Genomic DNA, 21,545 nt, shown 5'->3' with positions numbered 1-21,545 from the left:
ACTTTGGTCCATTTAATATTTTTAAATTATTATGAACCAAATGAAAAATGTGATTTCTGAAATGACTAAACAGACATGGAACCACCTAAAAAAGGACCAAACGATATTTTTCCTATTAAATTATGTATATAAGCCCTAATGACTTCCCAACCTCCTAAAAGAAGATAAATTTGTGCACTGACACGGAAACCAAATGAATTCTCTTTATGTCAAGTCGAGCATTAATCTCTACTGTTTAGGACACCTCTATGATGGGAGGGCAGGTGGCCTTATAAAACAATAGTCCAAAAGAAAAAAAAAAAAAAAAAAGCTGGTCTCAAAAAATCGTTCCACTTTGTTGGTTACGTCAGAAAATCTTGGAATTGCCATTTTTCAGCAGGATTTAATAAGAAAGAGAGAGAAAAACCGCCAAAATTTAGAAGAACTTGATCTTCTTAGATTCATCAAATTCTTGTCTCTTTCTCTTTAGTCTCCGTCTTGGGGGGATTGATATATGGAAACATCAGAAGACCATTTGTTGTTGTTGTTAAAGAAGATGCAAGAACTTGAAGCTGAACATGCAAACCTTCAGCATGAATTCTCCAGTTTGATTCTCAATGATGATGTTTCTTCAAGACCCAAAATGTCTGATTTGAGAAAGAGTTAGGGTTCAGCTAGACATTCATCCTCTCAGTATTGCAATGATCAACCACACTCTTGCAACGGAATTGGTTTGACTTCTAGTGATAAACTGTATTTGAATATATTGCAGTCAATGGGTCAATCTATTCATATATTTGATTCCAGTGGGTTGCTCATTTACTGGTAAATCTTTATTTTCCTGGTTTTGGAATTCAATTTTATTGTTTCTATGTATATATGATGAACTTTAGAGTGTTTAATGAATTGAGTAGCTATGTTTTGGTGAATTTTTCCAAATTGACGCAAGTACCCATGATTTTACCACTTCTCTAGTTTTGAAAAAATAAAATTATCGGAGCTTTGAAATGCGTTAGTGACTTCGGGATTTCGCCGAGTTTCCTAATCGAGGTTGAGGGTTCTTCTATTTCATGCAATTTTCGTTTTATCTGAATGTCACTACTCCACTACAATTTCCGTGAATTGGGCTTGTGGGTAGGGTAGCAGCACGGATTTTGTTACTGATTTTCTTCCATTTTTGTGTTCATATGGTTTTAACATTGTGCACTTGGATAATGGATCTTCAGATATTGAAATGTACAGGAATCGATCGGCTGAGAAACTTTACGGATATTCTGCGTCAGAAGCTCTTGGCCAGAGTATCCTTGACCTCCTTACTGATGCTAAAGAAGCCAGAGAAGACGCAATTGATATAATGCAATGTAATGCTGCTGGGGAAACATGGACTGGGAATTTCCCAGTTAAAAATAAACAAGGGAAGCGATTTATGGTCTTTGTTACTAATACCCTTTGTATGATGATTATTGTAGTATTATTGGTATTATTTGTGTATCTTTTGATGTCCAGAGTTTTCTCCAATTACCACTTCCATATTTGGAAGCCTATTCTAGCTTTAGTCCGCCTACAAGTGGTCCGACGTCGAAACCTGGTTATGATTCTCAACAACCTATGGAGGTTGTAGTTACTGCAAGTGGAGCTTGTACACTTAGAGGGGAGGCACCCCCATCTCCCTTTGATTTATCTTATACAGCTATCCACATGGATAATTACCCAGGATTTTTTCCCGAAGATTCTAGTGGTGAAAGTAAGATTCAGATTCACAACATCATAACTTCCAATGTAGAGGCTTGGAATATACAGAAACAGATTTCACGGAAATGTAAAGGAAGTGAGCATGATGGATTGGTAGCAAGGAATGCACATGGCATCTTTCCCTGGATGAAAAATGAACAAGAAGATGATTTTGATCAGAAGAAGAGTCCTGATTCCTATGAAAAGCCAGAAATGCAGCTTTTGGGAAGAAACCGATTTGGAAATGAAGCCAGTGCTTCGTGGTCCTCTTCTAACGCGACTAATAAAAGTAGTGTAAACAACCGTATTAATACCGGTAGCAGTCCTCTTTGTAAGTTTGATAGAGAAACAGATTCTTTGCATTATGACATCTTGTGGGAAGATTTGATGATTTATGAGCAGATAGGGAGAGGTACTATGAACTTTGAGTATTGCTAATTGTCTTTGATTTGTTGTTTGAGGTATATGTTTTCCTTTAGCCCGATATATCTAACCTACAGTTTCCTATTTCCGGTCTCAGGTTCATGCGGAACTGTGTATCGAGGGGTGTGGTGTGGTTTGGTATGTTCCCTGTTTCTTATGAAACTTCACCTGCCAGGTGTCTTCAATTTTAACTATATTTGTGTTACATGGTCCGAATCATGGGCATTTCACATATTACTTTTATTGTATTTCATCTGCTTTGATATTCATTTTTTTTTCATTGTTGGCAGAAAATTGAAGAGAAAAGAACCTTGTATTATTTTCTTCCCGGTGTTAACAAGCATCTTCTCCCCTTCCTGCAGGAGGTTGCGCTGAAGGTATTCTCTAAGTTTGAGTACTCGGATGACCTGCTGCACTCTTTCAGACAAGAGGTAGTTTGCAAAAGCAAGTTGAACTCAGTTTTCAAAACAAGAAATTTTATTGAAAGTTATCTGTGACAATAAGAACTAACACAGACATCACCTAGGAGTTCTAAAAATGGCCGACTTACATGAGTTTGGTCTACATGGTGAAGTGTATGAATACTCTTTATAGTATTATTATAATTGGGGTTTTACTAGATATAACTCTGTATTCCTCATTTCCCCAAAGTTTTCATGGAGAAAGTATTTTAGCTCGATGCGCTACAGGTCTAAACAACATTTTATGCAGGTGTTACTTATGAAGGCGCTCCGACACCCGAATGTATTACTCTTTATGGGAGCAGTAACTTTATCAGAACACCTGTGCATTGTCACGGAGTTCCTTACACGGTTTATTTTTCCCTTCATCTTCTGAAATATTAATGGGTAGTAATTTGGTTCTTGGTCTATGGGTTTAGTTTGCATGCATGCCATTATTAAATGTACTGCCGATGTTTGTTGTTGATTCTTATTCTATTATAAGTATTGGCTGGTTTACCTTCTCATATTTCTCTACTAACTGGGTGGAGATCCTCGTCATGTAGTGGAAGTTTGTTTCAATTGCTTCAACGTAGCACTTGTAAATTGGATCGAAGGCGGCGTGTTCTCATGGCTTTGGATATTGTACGTTTACTCCTGCATAACCCGCAGACAAAAATACTAGTTTATCTTTAAATGGATTCTATTGAATATCTGTTCCCAACAAATCTTTTGATCATTTCTTTGAACCACTCTTACAATTTTCTTACTCTCTCTCTCTCTCTCTCTCTCTCTCTCTCTCTCTCTCTCTCTCTCTCTCTCTCTCTCTCTACTTAACTCTAGTATTATGCCTGACTTGTTTGGCCAATCCCGTTTATAGGCGCGAGGTATGAATTATCTTCATAATTGTGACCCACCAGTTGTCCATCGTGATTTGAAGTCATCAAATTTGTTAGTCGATAAGAATTGGACTATGAAGGTACTTGTTTGCTACTTTCTGAAGTTATGGTTCTCTTGTTTCTTTTATCTTTTTAAGTTGCATGTACTTTAGGATGGAATCATCCTGTAATCTCGTTTTTCTGTTTTCATTAGGTTGGCGATTTTGGTCTTTCAAGAATTAAACATGCAACATATCTCACAACAAAGACAGGGAACGGAACTGTATGCATCAACGCAGGGCTTTTAGTGTTGCTCTTTCCCTCTCATTTATGATATTCTTTGCTGGTTTGATAATCTAAATGTTGTGATGTTTGGTTGCTTTTCACCAAGTTTATCATTCTTATTTCCTTCTCCAGCCGCAGTGGATGGCTCCAGAGGTTATCCGGAATGATCCTTCAGATGAGAGGTAAGTTGATTTTTCATTCCAGGTGCTTTGTTAGTGGGTTTGAATTCTTTGTACTCCTGGTATCCAATGTCTTGTGCTTAACAAAAATCTCCCGGTTTTGGGTTATGTTGGTCACGGTAAATAGGTCTGACGTGTATAGCTTCGGAGTAATACTATGGGAGCTTGCCACACGAAAGATCCCTTGGGATACCCTTAACTCAATGCAGGTACTTTTTATATTATCATCATCGTGAATCCTGTTTGCCAAATTTTCTGACTTTACTATCGAACTGGTCATCTTGTTATTCTGTGACCACATCATTTTCAACCTGTATCTTTCGAAATTGAATTAAAAAAAAAATCTTTTCTGATACGTGAATTTAATAAGTCAAATCATGAACGGAACTGGTGGTACTATAAATAAGAGAAGCCTTACATTGCTGAGAAGCTGATAGTTATCTAATGCCATGTTTCTGACCCTGTGCAGGCCTGACAAGTTTAATACGTTTTCATTGTGAACTTTGATGACTTTTTATTTTCTTGTGAATTGTGTGTTAAGAACTGCAGAACCTTGGTATTAACAATAAAACACACATATGCAAATAATTCTACTTTCAGACAAGTCACATTCCAAAAGCTAGTTCCTTGGTTCACAGTTTTAATTGATCCCAGAACTTTTCTTTGGTTGTACACCATTACAACCAGTCAGGTAAAATTATTTGCAAATTATCTGAAGGATTCATCGAGGGCACATTATCTGCTGTAAAGCAAAGAAAACATATGTTTACATGTTTGGTGCTGAATTCTGCAGGTCATTGGAGCTGTAGGATTCATGGACCAGCGAATAGAGATTCCAAAAGACACAGATCCTCATTGGGCATCTCTAATTGAGAGCTGCTGGCACAGGTTCTTTGTTTACTACATGTTCTCTTAGTTCTGATTTATCTCCTTGTAAGATCCATAATTTAGCAGTGGTTGTTATTTTATACCAATATACTAGGATTTAAGCTTCCTCCTATTCCTATTTGCTAACACCTGGTTCTTTCTGATTGTTTATTTTTGTTGTAACTCTACAAACCAGTGAGCCGAAATGTCGACCATCATTCCAGGATCTGCTAAAGAAGTTGAAAGATATGCAGAAGCGTTATTCTATCGAAACCCAAGCAACTCAGTTAGAACCGCGTGGTAGTATTACAACAGTTGCAACATAGATTTGAATCTCTCCACACAAACACAGATGAAATGTAAAAGCTGAAAGTGGAGCTTGACATGTGTTGCCTTATGTACCCAGCAGTAGCACTGCGGTTTCACAGGATTTATTCCTGTTAATTCAATATCAAAGACAGGGCCGTTCCTGAGAAAAATTCTCCCCGAAGCGGACCAAATATTTTTTGCCCTTATACAAGGACAGACAAGATATTTTTCTGGGTAGAGCTAGAACGACACTAATATGCAAGGCGACCGAAGGCTGCGGCGAATTATTCTGAACAAATCGAGTAATTAGTTTGTAATCTAGTTCACTAATAATACTAGATATATAGACTACTAAAATTTAAAATGAAAAACATCAATAACCAAAAGTGATCATGAAAAAATTTATACTAAGGGAAGAAAAATTGAAGATAATTGAAGTGGAGGAGGCATGGTAGTAATAGCTTTTGTCTTGTCTGGATCGATCTTAATTCCTTCCGCAGTAACCAGAAATCCAAGGAACTTTCCAGAAGAGACACCAAAAGCGCACTTCAGAGGATTCATCTTTAGTTTGTATTCTCTGCATCTTTCAAAGACCTGTCTCAGGATATCCAGGTGGGATGCTCGAGTCTTCGATTTCACCACCACATCATCGACGTAGTCTTCTACTTGCTCGTGCATCATGTCGTGGAATATTGCAGTCATGGCTCGCTGATAAGTGGCTCCCGCGTTCTTCAGGCCGAAAGGCATCACTGTGTAATGAAAGTTTCCAATGGGAGTTTGAAATGCGGTCTTGTTAGCATCGTGCTCATACATTTTGATCTGGTTGTATCCACTGTAACCATCCATGAATGAGAACATATCGTGACCACTGGTTGCATCAACAAGCATATTGATATTTGGAAATGGAAAATCATCCTTCGGGCAACATTTGTTCAGGTTCCTGAAATCCACACACATCGGATCTGGCCATTTTTCTTCTTGACCGGTACAATATTCGCCAACCACGTCGGATGTTGAATAGGTTTGATGAATCCTGTTGTTAGTAGTTTCTGGATCTCCACTTTGATTTGTTCCTCAACCTCGTGTCTGAACTGCCTGGGCGGCTGCTTGACAGGTTTGGATCCGGGAGTGATGTGGAGATGATGGGTGACCAGTTTGTCGTCTAGGCCGGGCATCTCTTCGTATGTCCAGGCGAAGATATCTTGATACTCTTTCAACAGACTTATCAACCCTTCCCGTTCTTCAGATGAGAGAGTAGAACTGATTAAAATCGGCCTTGGGTTTTCGTCTGTTCCGATGTTGATAGTCTCAAGATTATCAATTGTGGAATCCGTGTCATCTTGTAGCTGTCGTGGTGCATCTCAAATTTCTTCATCGGGAGATTGCTCACTTTGGCATGATTCTTCGGGAGGGGAGACTTTTCATCGACCTCCCCTGTTAATTGCTCATCTTTTCGATGAAGATAAATGACTCTCCCTTTCGCATCAAAGTCAACAATGAAATTGGATTTCTTATGAGCAGTACCTTGATCCTGTCGACGCTTGAGCGTTGTAGTGGATGATTTGATGGATTTAGCATCTGTTGATGGTGGTTTATCAGTTTTCTCAATAGATTTCCAGCTTGGGAGTGGAGTACCGTGGATCTTGTTTGGAGGCTCGCGAATCCTCTTTGGAGACTCCAGGAACTCAGCATCATAAACCGGAGCATAAGGAGACACTGAAGCTGCAATGCGGACAATTTTGTTGTTGAGCAAAGCTTTCATACATTGATGGTATGTCGAGGGAACAACTTTATTGTCATGAATTCATGGTCTTCCGAGTATCATGTGATAATCAGGGTCCTTCTCAATCACATGAAACTTGACAGTGGATTGAATCGGCCCCACTTTCAGATCCACATAGACGTGCCCATATGTGTGACTTTGGCTTCCCTCAAAACCCGTCATTAATATGGGATGATGGACAATCTTTCTTTGTGGAACTTTGGCTTCCTTGAGAGTCTTCATAGTGATGAGATTTGTAGAAGCGCCTGTATCAATGAGAACCCTCCTGAATTCAGAATTCTTGGTAGAAGCAGTCACAAACAGAGCTCTGTTATGTCCTTCTTCCGCCATTTGGTCTTCCTCAGTGAAAGTAATGTTGTTGATCGAATGTTCAGATGCCATGGACACTTGTTCAACTACTAGAGATGATGGAACTATTCGCGCATCAGACGATATTTAGTTGAGTGCAGCGAATGTGTTCATACGTTGATTGATGAGTGCCAAATATTGTATATATTTATCCCTTTTTGTTGGCATTTAACTCATCTTTTGCGCATTAATTCTACATTTTATCCCATATTCTGTATTTTCATTGTTTTCAAGAATAAATATTTTTATTAATTAATTTTGCATTTTTAGGTAATAAATAAAGTTCGGATGAGTCGCGGAGCGAAAAAGAGCAGAAAAGTAGTGAAAAGCCGGGAGAAATCACGCAAGGAAGCCGCGAAGAATGGTGCGCACAACCTCATTTTCTACACACAAAAACGCCTCCGTTCTCAGCCATCAGATCAGTTCTCAGAAGCATCCGATGGTCGCTCCTTCATCGCGCATCAAAATCTGAAGCTCCTATCACATACCATAGTGCCTAAATTCCAAGCCTTCAGATTAGATCACATTTAGATCCTACGGTCGCTTCTTTGTCTGCGCATCAAACCTCGATATTTCCGCTTAACACTACAACACCTAACTCCATCTGGTGTCGTCAATTTTGTTGTATCTCATAATCCAACGGTCTTTACATACCTCTCCATCGTAGCCGTTCGATTCAATCTATATGGGATCATCCAACGCTCTTTACTTGTTGTTCATCAAAACTCGCTACACCCGCTCAACACCCTAGCAACCGAACCCTTATACCCCAAAACAAACAGACCCTTCTCCCATTCTATCGATTCCTCCTCCTTCTTCCCCTTCTTCCCAAAAGTTGCAGAGCTCTGCAACTCCATCACCTCCACCAGCTGCACCTCCTTCTCGAGCCACACCACCACCACAACCACCCGACAACAGCAGCATCCTATCTCCCTAAATCTAGCTGTTGTATCTAACCCACAGCTACCATCGCATCTCACTGACCTAGATGTGGGTTTGATGCAACACCTCGATTTAGGGCATCAGAAGAATGGAGAGGAGCATAGGGAACAATTGCAGAGCATGGGTCAGCGTCGAATTGGGTAATTTTTAATTGGGTGAAAACCCTAATTTGTAATTTGGGGGAAACCCTAATTTTGATGCTTTTGTATAAATAGAAGGGATGGGTATGGTGTAGAACTTGTTCTTGGGCTAGCCAAGTTTCCCCCTAATTGGGTTAAGTTTGATGTTAATTTTTGCTGCACTGTTAATCATCTGCATATGTTTCTTCTTGTTATTGTACTGTGTATGATGTTGTAATATGCATTTGTTGCCATGTTGTGTAATTGTTTTGATGTATTGTTAGTTCAGTGCTCCTGTTCATGTGTAATTATGCCTGTTAATGTGCAAATGTCTTGTTAGTGCCACCCCTAGCTTACTGTTATGCTGCTTATCATGTTCTAAATCACCCTGCTAGGGACTTGATGAAGCTTTATTGTTGTATTGTGCAGTATATTGACCACATTGCTCTAGAAAGCTAAACAAGTTTAGGTAAAACCTGAACTTAGCTCATCATCACCTCACTTTCACAATGTATGCCATGTATACTTTGTAGTTAGGATCATGAGCTGCTGATAAGCTGCAACTCAAGCTGAATTCATAATCTCTTGACTAGTTGTGCTGTAGAAAGACAATTAGTGCTTTGGAAATTATACCATAGTTGTGTTTAACTTCCTATAGGAGAATACACAGTAAACATTAGAGTGAATTCAACCCCTAGCTCCCTGTCATCCACAATTTCATCATCAACTGTTGGCTTTGTTCATGCTTTGTTTTGTTTTTGCCTTGATTGTTTCTTCCAGGCCTTGCAACTCTGTTGCTTTTCTACATTTTCTTCTACTGCATTTCTGCTCCCCCTACTGTTGCACTTCTGCTGCTGCACTACAGGGTTGCTGCTTCACTTCCCTGCAACTCTGTTGCTTTTCTTGTTGCTTCCCTTACTGCTGTCTTCTTTCTTTGCCCTGCATTGCTTCTTTCCCCTGTAGCTGCTGTGCAGCACTTGCTCCTGCTGCTGCCAATCCATTTCTGTTGCTGCTGCAGCTTCTTCTGCTGCTGCTGCCTTTCTGCAGCTGCTGCTGCCTTCTAAGGCCAACTGAGTCCAAGGTCCTAAGCCCAATTCACAGTTGAACTGTTGAGCCCAAAGCTCAAATCAGTTCACTGAAACAAAGCCCAACTTTCAAAGCTCAAGCCCAGTTTCTAAAACCAAAAGCCCAGAGCACAAATTGGGCTCATCAGAAGACCATAACCAAAGCCCAATTACTGTAAAAGGCCATTTCACTGTTCAGGTGAGATTGAGCCCAAAGCTTAAACAAAGAACCAAAGCCCATTTGCACTTTAAATATAACTGAGCCCAAGCTCAGTTCATTTTATGTTTAACAAACCAACTAAGCCCAATCCATTCAAAGGGTATTCAAACCCAGTAGTACATTAAGCCCAACACTTCCAAAGGGCTTCTAAGCCCAAAGCAAATCTAGGAACCCAATTTAGCTAAAACACTTCCGAAACACACCCGATCTCTGTGGATCGACCCGTACTTGCACGAGCTACAACTGACGACCGTGCACTTGCGGTATTACTGTAGGCCCGCGTTTCATTACGCTCAATTTTATACACATCTCCGGGCCCACCAAGTTTTTGGCGCCGCTGCCGGGGATTGGTGTTGTGTTTTATCTGTGTTTTTCTTAGCTATTTTTGCATTTCATTGCATAGCATTTGCATCTGCATCTGCTTCACTTCATTTGCTGTTGGACCTGCTGATTCTGAACCTGTTTTTCCTCTGCTGGGACGCCACCAAGGAAAAGAACCAAAACCCAACTGGGTTTTTGCAACAATATCAGAGCAGCTGGGCTGTGCTTAAAAGGTAACCCATTTAAGAGAACCCGAATTGTGGGCTTCCAATTTTTTAATTGTGGGCTTGTAATATTAAAGCCAATTTTTGGGCTTCTCTTATTTTTTGTTGGGTTTGTAATAATTTATTTGTGGGCTTGTTTGTTTAATTTGTGGGCTTGTTTAAATTCTTTCATTGGACTTGTATTTTGGACTCTGGGTTTAAACCCAGCTGAGCTTGTAACCGATTGTGGGCTTGCTTCCACTCAAGAGTGGACCTCGAAACCAAAGTTTTAAAACAAACGTCGGGCCTTAACCAACTGGGCCAAATTAAACTTTCAAAATTAAAACTTAGTGTTTCGTGGGCTGCAGCCTTCCTTCCATTCCATTAGAGGACAACAGTGGGCGTGCTCCCAATTCAAAAACCAAATTTTATTTTCTTTTTCTAAAAAAAAAAAAAAAAAAAAAAAAAAAAAAAAATTCTTTTGCTCCCAATTTTAAACCAAATTTCTTTTATATCCCACCAAAACCAAATTTTTTCCCAAAAATCCAAACCCATCAAAACCAAATTTTTGAAAACCCTTTAAAAACCAAATAGTGGGCTTTGTGTCATTTCAAAATGGACCAACCTCGTGCTCTCCATGAATACATGTATCCATCAATACAAATTCCATTATCATGTATTGTCTTACCTCAAACCAATAACCCTTTTAAAATAAATGCAAACATGATACAAATACTTCCTATATTTCGAGGGTTCGATTCTGAGAACCCCTATACTCATGTAAGAGAGTTTGAACAAATTTGTCGGACTATGCAACCTGATCATTTGTCCGAAGACTCTCTGAAATTGCGTTTGTTTACATTTTCTTTAAAAGAAAGGGCCAAAACATGGTTTTACGGTTTGAGACCACAATCAATCACCACTTGGGACCAACTCACAGATCTATTTTTCAAAAAATTCTTTCCACACCATAGGACCATCGCTATTCGTCAAAGTATCAATTGTTTTGTCCAATTGGATGAGGAAACTGTTTTTCACTATTTTGAACGTTTTAATGATTTGTTGAGTGAATGTCCGCACCATGGAATTGAGAAGTGGAGACTTGTCGTCATCCTCTATGAGGGACTAGACTTTAACTCTCGAACCATGGTTGAGTCTATGTGTAATGGTGAATTTATTGATAAATCTGTGGATGATGCATGGAATTTTTTAGCCGAGATTGCAGAAAAAACCCATCAATGGGAATCCGTTAGGGAAACAGGAACAACACCACATGATATGAATCATCCCCATGAATTAGAGTTTTATTCTTGTAATAGCTCCGACCTTAGGATTGAAAATTATCCTAGATTGCAAAATGCCTATCATGATGATGATGATGATTATGATGTTATGTTAGAAGAACATGTCTATACTGAAAATGTTATGGAACCTTTGGGTTCAAATACATTAGGCTTTCTGCCCCGACCTTAATGCATGATATTTCTTCTAGTATTCCATGTGATGTTTCCCCTGATGTGCCGATACACGAGAATAAATCTGTTGATGATGTTGATAATTCTGATTGTGATCTTGCCAATTTGATTGATGATTGTGAGCATGATGTGACATGTGTAGATGAGTTAGAAGATTTTGATTTATTGATAATGATATGCCTATTCTTCTACCTAAGTCACAATCTATGGCCTTCCACCCAACCTAGATTTGGTTTGTACCCATATTGTCAAACCGATTTTTCTGAAAATTCCTAATCTAGGATTGGAACTGTGTGCTTCCCAAGTCCTCTTGGACTATTTTGCTTCAAAATATAACACTTTTAAAGAGCCACAGTTGGAAATTGCATGTTTGCCCATCCCGAAAACAGTCCATTATGAGTTAGACCTTTTGAATCCTGAACCCTAAAATTGTTAGATTTTGTGCTTAAAAGTAAACCTGTTGAACAATTTAGGTTTAGGATATTCATTCGGTTTTTCACTCTCATTCCCATTTAAGTCCAATTTTAGTGTTTTGAAACTTCCTTTGTCTACACTTTGTCTTTTGGGTTGATCCTCAACTCTTTAGATTGTTAGTGTATGGTGAATTTTTTGTATATAATCCAGTAGATAAAATTTTAAAAACCCTTTTGTTCCTTTTGTATATATTTTGCTAATCCAATATGATCTCGGCTGAAATATGTTGGATTTTTGCCTTGAATAACGGAGTTTTAATTCTGCTTTCGCCGAAATCGGGTATTCTTCTCCTTTTACTCTACTCAGCATGTCCCTTTCCATATGATGCATTTTAATTCTTTCCATATTTTGAAACATTGAGGACAATGTTTAGTTTAGGTTTGGGGGTATAGAGTAGATACGATAATTTGCTATAATTGAAAACGAACTCTTCTTCTTTTTGAAAAAATTGAAAAATTCCAAAAAAAATTGAAAAATCAAAAAAAAAAAAATTAAAAATTGAAAAAAATCATAAAAATGGAGCTCATTTACCTTGAAATGTTGACTCTTGTGCAAATATGTATTTTTATTAGGAGTCTTAGTCTAGATATTTAGGCACCCTGATTCTAGCACAATTCACATAGTGATAAGAAATTTGCACGCGCACGATCTACCAATACATGTATGGCCTCGATCTTCAAGGTGTTTGGGAAGTTACGATTGCCAATCACTTTAGAATACTGAACGAAACTTGACTAGCTTGTTCTTTGGTTGGTTGGGATAGAAGGTGGAGGTTACATTAAGAAAGACAACCATCGAATTTAACTGGGTGCATCAAAAAGGGCTACCTCTTGCAAAGTGTCATGTAATCTTTTGTTTCTTTTGTTATGTATCAAAAGTGTTTCCTTGTTCAAAAAAAAAAAAAAAAAAAAAAAAAAAAAAAAAAAAAAAAAAAAGAAAATACAAAAAAAAAAAAATTCAAGTATTTATCAATTCCATCCTCTTGTTCCAAAAATAAAAGAGAATAGTAATGTAAATAAGAGTCATGTAAATAGTCATTTTGTTGTTTCATTGTAATAAGCAAGGAGGGTGTATGCCATTGATGTACAACGCGAGATTGTGAAATACCTCCAACTCATTCACAATTCTCGTAAAGTCCGGACAGCTAGCTAGATTTCGACCTCAGTTCTTAGCCTGAGAAACTATCTCTTGGTGATTAGTAGTCATAACTTCAGATCTTTCTTTACACATGTGTAGATACACTTTACACTCTTATCACATGTCCTTATTTGTTATCAGTGCTAGGATTGTGCCTTGATAGCTAGATTGACATCTCCATTTTGCTGTGAGCTTAAACTGTTTTGCACATGTCACATTTGATGGAATATGAGCTTATATTTTGACCTAGAACTTTGTAGGTACGTTCTAAGTAAACCTTCACGAGACTTCAACTCGTCCACTAGGGACACTTAGTGGTTTAAAAGGCTTAGTGCATACGCTAAATGCATTCGAGAGACCAGCGACAGTGGTATAGTTAGGATTTCCTTAGTTTTGTTTTACTTGAGGACAAGTAAAATTCAGGTTTGGTGGTATTTGATGAGTGCCAAATATTGTATATATTTATCCCTTTTTGTTGGCATTTAACTCATCTTTTGCGCATTAATTCTACATTTTATCCCATATTCTGTATTTTCATTGTTTTCAAGAATAAATATTTTTATTAATTAATTTTGCATTTTTAGGTAATAAATAAAGTTCGGATGAGTCGCGGAGCGAAAAAGAGCAGAAAAGTAGTGAAAAGCCGGGAGAAATCACGCAAGGAAGCCGCGAAGAATGGTGCGCACAACCTCATTTTCTACACACAAAAACGCCTCCGTTCTCAGCCATCAGATCAGTTCTCAGAAGCATCCGATGGTCGCTCCTTCATCGCGCATCAAAATCTGAAGCTCCTATCACATACCATAGTGCCTAAATTCCAAGCCTTCAGATTAGATCACATTTAGATCCTACGGTCGCTTCTTTGTCTGCGCATCAAACCTCGATATTTCCGCTTAACACTACAACACCTAACTCCATCTGGTGTCGTCAATTTTGTTGTATCTCATAATCCAACGGTCTTTACATACCTCTCCATCGTAGCCGTTCGATTCAATCTATATGGGATCATCCAACGCTCTTTACTTGTTGTTCATCAAAACTCGCTACACCCGCTCAACACCCTAGCAACCGAACCCTTATACCCCAAAACAAACAGACCCTTCTCCCATTCTATCGATTCCTCCTCCTTCTTCCCCTTCTTCCCAAAAGTTGCAGAGCTCTGCAACTCCATCACCTCCACCAGCTGCACCTCCTTCTCGAGCCACACCACCACCACAACCACCCGACAACAGCAGCATCCTATCTCCCTAAATCTAGCTGTTGTATCTAACCCACAGCTACCATCGCATCTCACTGACCTAGATGTGGGTTTGATGCAACACCTCGATTTAGGGCATCAGAAGAATGGAGAGGAGCATAGGGAACAATTGCAGAGCATGGGTCAGCGTCGAATTGGGTAATTTTTAATTGGGTGAAAACCCTAATTTGTAATTTGGGGGAAACCCTAATTTTGATGCTTTTGTATAAATAGAAGGGATGGGTATGGTGTAGAACTTGTTCTTGGGCTAGCCAAGTTTCCCCCTAATTGGGTTAAGTTTGATGTTAATTTTTGCTGCACTGTTAATCATCTGCATATGTTTCTTCTTGTTATTGTACTGTGTATGATGTTGTAATATGCATTTGTTGCCATGTTGTGTAATTGTTTTGATGTATTGTTAGTTCAGTGCTCCTGTTCATGTGTAATTATGCCTGTTAATGTGCAAATGTCTTGTTAGTGCCACCCCTAGCTTACTGTTATGCTGCTTATCATGTTCTAAATCACCCTGCTAGGGACTTGATGAAGCTTTATTGTTGTATTGTGCAGTATATTGACCACATTGCTCTAGAAAGCTAAACAAGTTTAGGTAAAACCTGAACTTAGCTCATCATCACCTCACTTTCACAATGTATGCCATGTATACTTTGTAGTTAGGATCATGAGCTGCTGATAAGCTGCAACTCAAGCTGAATTCATAATCTCTTGACTAGTTGTGCTGTAGAAAGACAATTAGTGCTTTGGAAATTATACCATAGTTGTGTTTAACTTCCTATAGGAGAATACACAGTAAACATTAGAGTGAATTCAACCCCTAGCTCCCTGTCATCCACAATTTCATCATCAACTGTTGGCTTTGTTCATGCTTTGTTTTGTTTTTGCCTTGATTGTTTCTTCCAGGCCTTGCAACTCTGTTGCTTTTCTACATTTTCTTCTACTGCATTTCTGCTCCCCCTACTGTTGCACTTCTGCTGCTGCACTACAGGGTTGCTGCTTCACTTCCCTGCAACTCTGTTGCTTTTCTTGTTGCTTCCCTTACTGCTGTCTTCTTTCTTTGCCCTGCATTGCTTCTTTCCCCTGTAGCTGCTGTGCAGCACTTGCTCCTGCTGCTGCCAATCCATTTCTGTTGCTGCTGCAGCTTCTTCTGCTGCTGCTGCCTTTCTGCAGCTGCTGCTGCCTTCTAAGGCCAACTGAGTCCAAGGTCCTAAGCCCAATTCACAGTTGAACTGTTGAGCCCAAAGCTCAAATCAGTTCACTGAAACAAAGCCCAACTTTCAAAGCTCAAGCCCAGTTTCTAAAACCAAAAGCCCAGAGCACAAATTGGGCTCATCAGAAGACCATAACCAAAGCCCAATTACTGTAAAAGGCCATTTCACTGTTCAGGTGAGATTGAGCCCAAAGCTTAAACAAAGAACCAAAGCCCATTTGCACTTTAAATATAACTGAGCCCAAGCTCAGTTCATTTTATGTTTAACAAACCAACTAAGCCCAATCCATTCAAAGGGTATTCAAACCCAGTAGTACATTAAGCCCAACACTTCCAAAGGGCTTCTAAGCCCAAAGCAAATCTAGGAACCCAATTTAGCTAAAACACTTCCGAAACACACCCGATCTCTGTGGATCGACCCGTACTTGCACGAGCTACAACTGACGACCGTGCACTTGCGGTATTACTGTAGGCCCGTTTTTATCGCATCATTTTTATACACTCTTCCGGGCCCACCATTGATCTCTAGAGAAATGCAGGATTCACATAGGCTCTCAACTAAATGTGTGACTTCCTGATCCACCGGCTTCTCATGAGTCGTGAAACTGTTGATTTGAGGAGCATCAGGTGGACGTTCCATCATTTATGCTCCCAAATGCCTTGTCTATTCCACCATGCAGGTGAACAGGTTGTCGATGGCTTCTTTCAATCGATCGACGTTCCTGGCTAAAGCTCTTTGCCTTCGTGCCAATTCCGCCAATGACGGGATCTCTCCATCGAATGCATCAATAGAGAGAAAAGGAGTAGTGAAGTAAGAATGGCGAACGTTACCATAGTCGTTCAAACGAACATGAGGAGTGTTGCCATTTAAAAGACTCTGGTGAGAATCTGGAGTTTCTGAAGTAGACCTAAGACCGACCATTTTGTGAAAATGTGAGATTGCAACCGAGAGATTAATCTCCCACTGTGGTTGCCAATCTGTAGATGGAGAAAAACGATTCGCTGATTTTTCAGGGAATTGAAGAGACGAGCGTGTTTTCGAGACTCCTTAACCGACACAGATGCACTGCAAAGGGAGTGCTTAGATTCGAGATATCAATCTGTAGGACTCCGGCCTAAACCAAGTCAATGGATGTTCTAGAGTCGATTCGGTCGCAAAGAGGGAAATGGGTTGATTTGTAGGAGGGAAGCTGAGAATTGTGTGGGTTCAATGATGATCAAGGATTGTGGATGTGTTGAAGGTTTCTGCAATATGATGAACTGATGAGTTCGAATAAGTTCTGAGAGATTGACGAATTCTTGAGAACAATTTCTCGAGAAATTCTGTGTAGACGAATGTTCGTTGTCCCTCAATCATGGATTCAGAGACTTATTTATACTGTCAGAATAGTAAACATCCTGATCCTCTGTAAGTGTGGCGGTTTCTTGAGTGAAAGAGTGGGAAAGTGGGAACCGTGGTGAAAACCAGTTCCAGGTCGTGCGCATACTTGGTTAATCGTTCACCCACTACTTTGCTAACTCCTTCAACCGTTTGCACGACTTACTCACACTTCTCGTCATGGATGTATCCACGTGCCGTAGGCCGCCAGACCAAAAACCTAAGTGATATCCCCCCATGTGACGTGATTAGTGTCTCACGAATCATGGAGTCTGCATGATAGACGTGTATTTTATTAGTCAGTTGTTGACTGTTTAGACAATGAGTCTAGGTTTTGTTGAATTGAGCATGAGTGAAGAATGCTCACAGATTCATTGATTCGACGAATTATTGAATATTGATAGTTGGATCAATATTTGAGCAACTGAGCAAGTATTGTTCAATTCGACAAGTTACTGATAAATTATTGAATATTGATAGTTTGATCAATATTCGAGCAACTGAGCAAGTATTGCTCAATTCGACGAATTACTGATAAATTATCGAAATTGATAGTTGGATCAATATTCGAGCAACTGAGCAAGTATTGCTCAATTCGACGAATTACTGATAAATTACTGAATATTGATAGTTGGATCAATATTCGAGCAACTGAGCAAGTATTGCTCAATTCGACGAATTATTTATTGGTGTCGTGACTCAATAAAATATTAATTAAAATATTGGTAGACTACCAAATATTATATATTTAATCCAGATGTTGATTGCTGGATCAACATAAATTTATTAGTGTTTGAACTTGCTCAGAATGATGAATTCGTGGAGCGTTTGTTCGAAACTTTAATTTTTGACCAATCGTTCGTCAGTTGATGAATTGCTGAAAACAGTTCATGAGTGATAGAGGGACCGACCACATGGGATGATGGACGTCCATGTGGTATCCAAGTGCTCAAGTGAGCATGCACCAAGGTCCTGAGTTGATCAGTTGGTGAAAGAATGATGATTAAATGTCAGTTTCATCATTTATTGAAATAGTGCTCGATTGAGCGTTAGGTGATAAAACCTAATTATGGAAGAGTGAGGGACCGACCAAGAGGGTATGAGACCGGCTCTTGGTGATCGTGGGACCAGCTGATGGTCGTTTGAGCAAGCTCCAAGTTGGTTAAAAAGAGTTTGGACCCAATATGAGCAATTGAGCAAATTAGGTCAAAATTATGAAAACGTGTGGGATCGGCTCTTTGCAAGCCCTAGGGCCGGCCTTGGTCGGTCAAGGAGGCATGCCCGTGTCACCATAATTTGCATGTCTCAGTCCTGAGAGTTTCAGTATTTTCTGATGTGTGTTTGAGCAACATTGTAGATTTTCAGAAGAGTTTCATCTTGACTGAAATTCTTGATTTTTGCTCGAATGAGCATGTGTGCTCATTTGATCAATATTTTATAACTATTAAAATAATGGTATTTTAATAGATTTCATGAGTAGCCTACTCGGTCGTGTGACCATGTCGACTTTTGGCCTTTTCATGGTTTGAGCAATATTTGAGAAAATATGAAGAAATCATGATTTTTTCTCAAACTGAGGAGTTTCATGAGATGAGAGAAATAATATTTATGAAAGAATAGGGATTGCAAGGTATGGGACCGGCCATGACTAGGGCATGGTCGGCCATCCAAGTTGCCCGGTCCCATGACACCATTCCTATTTTATAATATTATCTTTCATGAAACCGTGAAACTATGGAAAAACCATGAGTTTTGTTGAAACTGGGGAATTTCATGAAATTAGAGAAATAATAATAATAAAATAAGGGTTTGGAATGTGTGGGACCGGCCACGGCCAAGGCATGGTCGGCCGGATAGGAGTCCGGTCCCGCGACACTTTCTCTAATTTTATATTATTTTTCATGATTCCGTGAAAATATGGAGAAACCATGAGTCTTGGTCAAACAAGGAAAATTGCTAGAATAAAGGAGTTTTCATGAGTTCATGAAAATAACAAAAATAAGGAAAAATAATGGAAGAGGCGTGGGACCGGCCACGGCTAAGGCACGGTCGGTCGGCCGGTGGGCCCGGCCCATGGGCGCCTCTCATTATTTTAATGTTATTATTTTTCTCTCCTGTTTTGTGTAGGATTCCTCATTTGTCCATATTTTCGAATGCTCGTTCGTGCATCATTGTCGAGTACACTTGCACCATTTTATGGGGCTTAGTCAGTGATGGTCTTGATGCCCAGTTGTTGAGTATTTATTACCAATTTATGAAATTCAGTGGAGAATGATTCATGAAACTGAGTAATGATGAATAGTTATTTATTATCAATCCATAGGATCAGTGACGGATTCGACCATGGATTCAGATTAATAAATTGAGTATTACTATCCCGTGGGATCGTGGATTCGACCATAGAATCGGGGTAACAGTTGTTTATTACCATTCCATGAGATCAGCCGTGGATTCGATCATGAAATCAGAGTAATCTATTACCATTTCATGAGATCAATCGTGGATTCGATCATGAAATCGGAGTAATAATTTATCTATCACCATTTCATGAGATCAGACGTGGATTCGATCAGAAATTGGAGTGATGAGATAAAATAGATTATCTTCTAGGAATTCAGTGGTGAATGTCACGGTAGAATTAATCTATTGCAGAAGGGATATTAGCGTCATACCCATTCTGTAAGGTGCATAGTCAGGAAACAACGAGTGTTGCCGAAGTCCTGAAGGCGTTTTTTCCCTCTCAACAATTATGTACGGAGGACCGCCTGGATCTATACACGGTCTCTCTACATAGTCAGGGAACAGTGAGTGTCACCGACGTCTTGAAGGCGTTAATGCTCTCAATCTGAGGAGAACCGCCCGATCATTCTTCTATGTAGAGGTGGGTCTCTCTATGCAGTCAGGGAACAATGAGTGTCACCGACGTCCTGAAGGCGTTAAGTTATCAATCTGAGGAGAACCGCTCAATTATGTTATTCTACATAGAGGTCATGATGAAATGCGAGGCATCGAACGCTCAGCTAATGGAGGCCTTTAGAAAAACATGTTCATCATGGCTCGTAAAATATAAATCGTCACATGCCTGAAAGCCGTGTCAGAGACATGCAGTATCATGATTTTACGATTTTGACCTTTGTTGAAAATCCACCATCAACACCAGTAGAGTACCATTCAAAATTGTTCTTCGGTGCTATTAAGAACTATGAACCTTATGACAAAGAGTTTTATGCTTTATATCAATGTATCAATCATTGGCGAGTGTATCTCTTAGGTAAAGAAGTAGTGGTACATTCAGATCACAAACCATTGGAGTATCTACATGCACATACGAAGCTACAACAAGCCCGAAAAATGAAGTGGATGTCTTACTTGATGACTTTTAATATCCTCGTTAGGTACAAGAAGGGAGTAGCAAACAAGTTGGAAGATATGTTATCTCGACCTCCAGTTCGAGCATTAATGGTGGCCATGAGAATTCAGCAAATTGTTCCTCAAGAGTATGCAGAGTCATACGCATCCAGCAAAGACTTCAAGAAGGTGTTGGAAGGTGTAAAGAGTGGTTTGAAAAGTGGGTATGAACTCCGAGATGGATTGTTATACAAAGGTCAGTTACTTTGCATACCAGAAGATGGAGATCGTTTACAGTGGTTGAGAGAGGCACACACTTCCCGAGTTGCTGGACACTTCGGGATGAATAAAACTTTACTTAAACCTACGGCGTTATGTATTTTGGCCGAAGATGCAAGATGATGTGGCTAAGTTAGTTCGAGGGTGTAAGTTGTGTAGCACTTCTAAGCCTTCTCACAGAAAACGTGGATTATATCTACCATTACCAGTACCATCAAGACCTTGGGAGAGTGTCTCTATGATTTTCGTGGAGGGTTACCAAAGACCAAGTCTGGTTATGATTACTTTTTCGTTGTGGTCGACCGATTCACCAAAATGATCGCATTAATTCCACGTACAAACACAGTAACGGGAGCCGGTGCAGCAAAGCTCTTCTTTGAGCATGTGTGGAAGCATTTCGGGTTACCTAGTTCGATTATTTCTGATAGGGATAGTTGATTCCTTAGTCACTTTTGGGATTCTTTATGGAAGATGATGGACACTAGGTTAAAAAAGAGTACGGCTTTCCATCCACAAACAGACGGACAAACAGAAGTGGTCAACAGGACTATGGTTCACATGTTAAGGGGATATAATTCCAAGCACTCTAAAACTTGGGATGAGAGTTTACCATATCTACAATTTTCATTCAATAGATTTCTTCGGGAAAATCTCCTTTAGAGATGTGCTATGGTTACTTACCACCTAGTCCTTTCGATCTAGTATTTTCTAGTGACACCTCAATGGGGGGAAGGAAGGAAATGAACGGAAAAAGGCACAAAAGTTCTTGGAGAAGATATCTCAAATTCATGCAACTGTTGAAGTACAATTAAAGAAGTCACAAACCAAATACAAAGCAAAGCATGACAATCATCTTGTGCCTTGTAATTTCGGTGTTGGTGACTTGGTATGGTTAAAATTA

At 39.5% G+C, this 21,545-nt stretch overlaps 1 pseudogene; it reads left to right on the top strand.

Annotated features, from left to right (window-relative positions):
* Nucleotides 1–364: 364 nt before the first annotated feature.
* LOC113361920 lies at nt 365–5,682 on the top strand (annotated as a pseudogene).
* Nucleotides 5,683–21,545: the final 15,863 nt, after the last annotated feature.

The sequence above is a fragment of the Papaver somniferum genome, chromosome 3 (assembly GCF_003573695.1).
Source record: "Papaver somniferum cultivar HN1 chromosome 3, ASM357369v1, whole genome shotgun sequence".
In the NCBI taxonomy this organism is placed as follows: domain Eukaryota; kingdom Viridiplantae; phylum Streptophyta; class Magnoliopsida; order Ranunculales; family Papaveraceae; genus Papaver; species Papaver somniferum.
Note: the sequence above shows the minus strand (reverse complement) of the source record. Positions and strands in the feature narration are given on the sequence as shown.